The sequence below is a fragment of the Salvelinus sp. IW2-2015 genome, linkage group LG28 (genome assembly GCF_002910315.2).
Source record: "Salvelinus sp. IW2-2015 linkage group LG28, ASM291031v2, whole genome shotgun sequence".
NCBI classification, from domain to species: Eukaryota; Metazoa; Chordata; class Actinopteri; order Salmoniformes; family Salmonidae; genus Salvelinus; species Salvelinus sp. IW2-2015.
This window is the reverse complement of record NC_036868.1, coordinates 22,888,331-22,893,541: the sequence shown is the minus strand read 5'-3', so window position 1 is coordinate 22,893,541 and position 5,211 is coordinate 22,888,331.

The window sequence follows — 5,211 nt, the reverse complement described above, 5'->3', positions numbered from 1 at the left end:
TCGGGATTGCCAGCATTTTTGACGGGCAAGGCATTGGCTAATACACCTTGTCATGTGTGCCGTCCTACAAAAAAAAACTGACACTTGGATGAGGCTCACGGAATAAAGCTTCTTTATAAGGGAGACTGAATGCGGGAGCCCCCATGTAACTGGCAGATAGTGGTCCCTGCGGCAAAGCTTTATCATAATAACCTGTGCTTTGGAACATGTCATTGCATCATCCAAACATGCAGAAGAAATCAATCACATATGGATATCCTTGCCCACCTCTTCCACTTCTCATTGTTTAAGTTGTACTGTTACGTTAACATTTTGGGCGTAAAACGTATGTTTTGGTGCGTCAGACAATGCATTGACATGAGGATTCATATTACCGTGTTGCAAATAATTGGAAGTCGATTGAAAAGGATGATATTGTGATCCGAAAATACTGGATTGTTTTTCCATGTGCCAAACATTTGTTATGCTTGTGACTCCACTACACATCAACAAGACAAAACGTTGTTTTGTCTTGTTGATGTGTAGTGGAGTCACAAGCATAACAATTGTTAGAGCATTTTGTTGAATTATTGGCCTATTGAATAGATTATATTTGTCATTGATTATACCCACAATGTTAATAAATTCATGACTTTAAAGCGTATTTTAAGTTGTAACTGTAAATACATGAATGTATATTGACATGCGCCAAGTAGAACACCGAATATGAGCACTCTGAAATGGACATGCCGCCGCATTATTTCAGCACCATGGACAGCTCCTCCGGGCGTTGGACGAATGGTGCGCTGATGTGGAACCTTCATACTGTAGTTCATACCTCTCTCGCTCTCTCATCATATCTCCCTCTCTCTCTACACACTACACAGAACCATGGGCTTTTCATTAAATATTCGTTGTAGTCTTTAAATAGCTTAAAAGACTTCAGAGTACTTCAAATGCAAATGTCCTGCGAGACAAGTGTGCATGAATAATGCCAAGTACAGCAACCTGGTCTCAGACTAGATGTAACATAGTACACATAAATCCGGGAGACTTAAATTAGTATCAAATGTTATGTTTGTTATGGTTACATAAGTCAGATGGTACCATAAGGCAAAAATAAAGTAGGGTGGATATAACGCTAACTTCTAGAAACCCAAAGGTATGGAGTTTGAATCTCATCACTGATAACTTTTTAGCTAATTAGCAACTGTACAACTACTTACTAATTTTTAGCTACTTTGCAACTACTTAGGATGTTAGCTAACCCTTCTCCTAACCTTTACTTCTACTAGCTAGAATTCGTAAAATATCAAATGTTTAGAAAATTCTTAACATATTGTACGTTTTGCAATTCATAACTTATTTTAATTTTAATTCGGGTCTCAGATTGACGTACAGAATAATACGAAATTCTCTGAGACCAGGTTGAGCACAGTGGAGAGAGTGATCATAATGACTATGATGGATGCGATGATGAGAGGATGAGATTGCAAAGTTATGCCCAGCAGGTGCTTGTATCAATGCATGCTTTATTCAACTCAGTGCTATAATGTGGGGCAGCAGGTAGCCTAGTGGTTAGAGCGTTGGGCCAGTAACTGAAAGGTTGCTGGAATGACTCCCCGAGCTGACAAGGTAAAAATCTAGCGTTCTGCCCCTGAACAAGGCAGTTAACCTTCCCCGGTAGGCCATCATTGTAAATAAGAATTTGTTCTTAACTAACTTGCCTAGTTTAAAAAAAAATTGCAAATGAATCTGTGTTGATAAAAAAATACCTCTGTGTGGGTAGCTGGACAGGTAGGATGACTGACAATAGTGAAGGTGAACAGGTGACAGGAATGGTTGAGACTGAGGCAGGAATTCCTTTAACAGCAACAAAGTGGTATATTTACTGGGTAGTTTGTCTGTGCTGCATAACAAATGAAACAGAATAACATGTATCCAAGCAAATTCATAAATCACAAAAGTCAAATCATAACAATCACTCATTATTAACATAATTAGGTCATTCAGCAATTCAGTTCAATAAGAATTCAACAGGAATTGTGATTGAGTCATTTAGGCTCATAACTATTCATCATAATCATGAGAATAATAATACAAATAAATCAATCAGTTATCAATTATTCAATCTACAATCTCAATCAATTTGATACCAGGATTGATCAATTCAGCAAATCATTACGTTTCATACTTCATCCTTCCAGGTTAGTCTTCATATGTACAAGTCATTTCATTACATTTCAACCATATGTCAATGGCATAATCGTCCCGTAATGATCTATAGGGCCGTGATCATTGTCCATTAACATAACACAATAGGTTTGAAGTGTGCGCTCCAAGCCGCGCTCCGCGGTAATAACTAAAAACAATAACCGATGGCCCGCTCTCCCGATCGCAACAGAAAGTTCAGACGAAAGGTACATTCGGTGGACTTACGTTGATTCACGGACGCACAGAATGTCTGCATTGTGCGGAGTTGAGGAAGAGAAAGCAGCGAGGTCGACGCGATGGCGATTTCATCCTTTTAATGAGTTGAGATCTGTCGGACATTTCCACCTGACCTATTTAAAGCGCCCCTGGCCCAGCTGAGCAGGTGTCCATGAATTAAAGGTCGATTCCACCAAATCCATGGGCCTTTCTACAGCTATACTGTTTTCTGCTCAATCTACAGTCGACTTAGGCCTCCGGGCATGTGTGTGTGAGGGGGTCACTTCCAGTACTTGGGGGTGGGAGGGATGTGTGGGACAGCGAGGAGAGGTCTTACTATCTTCCTGGCGGGTGGGAAATGGGGAGGGTGGGGATTGTGGGAGGAGGGAGGGAAAGAGGTTCTTCTTATGGTCAATCACACACTGCCATGTCCGAATTCTACCATTCAGCAACTGATAATGTAATAACTGACTAAATCAAATCAAAGTGTATTTGTTGTGCACACCAATTAGCAGATGTTAAAGCAAGTGCAGTGAAATGTACTGAAGGCCCCTCGACCAACGCCTCGAGTCCAGGATGGCTCGAACAGCATACCGGGGTCCCCTCGATTTCCAGAGGGGGCGGAGGAACCTCCCGCACCTCAGCTTCCTGGAGTGGACCAGCCACCACCGGCCTGAGGAGAGACACATGGAACGAGGGATTAATGCGATAATCTGGGGGAAGCTGTAACCTGTAGCATACCTCGTTCAGTCTCCTCAGGACTTTGAATGGCCCCACAAACCGCGGACCCAGCTTCCGGCAGGGCAGGCGGAGGGACAGGTTTCGGGTCGAGAGCCAGACCCGATCCCCCGGTGCAAACACCGGGGCCTCGCTGCGGTGGCGGTCGGCGCTCGCTTTTTGCCACCTCACGGCCCGTTGTAGGTGCACATGGGCGGCGTCCCAGGTCTCCTCCGAGCGCTTGAACCATTCGTCCACCGCAGGAGCTTCGATCTGGCTCTGATGTCACGGTGCCAGAACCGGCTGATACCCCAGTACGCACTGGAAAGGAGAGAGGTTAGTGGAGGAGTGGAGGAGTGAGTTTTGGGCCATCTCTGCCCAGGGGATGAATGTCGCCCACTCCTGGCAATATGAGGGAAAAGGGCTACCTAAGTATGGTTCCCAATCAGAGACAACGGTAGACAGCTGTCCCTGATTGAGAACTATACCCGGCCAAAACATAGAAATACAAAAACATAGAAAAACAGAACATAGAATGCCCACCCCAAATCACACCCTGGCCAAACCAAATAGAGACATAAAAGGCTCTCTAAGGTCAGGGCGTGAGAACTCATCCAGTCTTCAGGACTAAACTGTTGTGCTGAACCACCCTTGTTACACTCAGCATGTTTAGACAGATTAGAAACAGAGAAGGAGGGAAAGTTGGAATTGAACTCTCAAAAAAAGCGTGCCATTGAAAGGAGTGATTACTGGGGTAGGGGTAAATGTGAAAGTTGACCAACTGAGGAGGAAGATTCCCGCTGTTTGTGATGCTCGTCGTTTGGCACGACTCAGACTGTTCTTTTGTGTTTTGATGTTGAGTCTTTGCCTGACGCCAAAATCCAAGCTGGCTTCCCTTGACACTTTTTTTTGTGAGCCAAGATCATTCACAGTTGAGCTCGCTCAGCTTAGCTCAATGCTGATTGGCACATTTCTTATACTTTATTTTATCAAGGGGGGCTAAATGCTCGCTGGCTTTCCTTGCCTTCAATGCTACGGGCAGTAACAATGTCATGCTCGTCTGGACCAGACAAAATCAGATAGATGGCCTAAACGTTGAGAGACCGAGGGGCCCTGTTTCGCTCGCTCGAATGCTTTCTCCTGTGAGATACATTCAGCCTCTTGCGAATTGAAGGGTAATTATAAAACACAGAGAGTTTTTTAAATTATTTTCTTGGTCAATTTTTGGGGGAAGCCTGGCTTCCCTTGGCATCCATGAATACACACCACTAGTTGTTACAGGTGTCAAGCTTATGGGCATGTGGCAGCAATGTGTAGGAGGGAGGTTCCTAGGTGTGAGAAGTGTGCAGAAGGGCATGAAACAAAGGAATGTGTAGCATTGGGGAAAGTAGTGGTATGTGTTAATTGTGGTCTTCCCATGGAGCTGGGGATCAGAAATGTCCGGTGCGAGAGAGGCAGGTTGAGGTTTCCAGGGTTAGAGTAGTGCAGAAGTTGTCGTATGCTGAGGCAGTGAAGAAAGTAGAGGAAGATGGGTCAATGGGGATAGATCCTGAGAGGAATGGTGTGAGTAGTAGATCTGTACCAGTACAGAGGTATAGACCAACAAGTGAAATATGATTCAGTAAGATTGGATTTTTTGAGTTTATAGCAATGGTTATCAACTTTACTGCAGGGACGGAAAGTAAGTCGCAGGAAATTGACGTTGTGGTGGCAGCTGCAGAGAGGTATTTGGGTGTACGATACTTTACATCAGAAGAATTACAGGGTGTGTTGAATGGTGGTGTCCTGTCCTTTCAGGCTGTTGGCCTGAGGTAGGACTAGATATATTTAAATAGTGGAGTAGGGTGGTGAGTTTTTAGTGTAGGCTTAGATGGTAGATTCATGAGCTGTATCTATTGTTATATGCCACACTAAATAGCCACTGCCAATTTAGCCTACTGTGGCTTTGGCCTACCCCACTATATGTTATTGCATCCCACGATTAACATTGATATTGTTATTGTGTTGCTATATTTGGCTAGCTTAATCACGTATGCTTATTGCTATTGATATGTTTAATAATTGCATTTTCACATTGCAATTGAT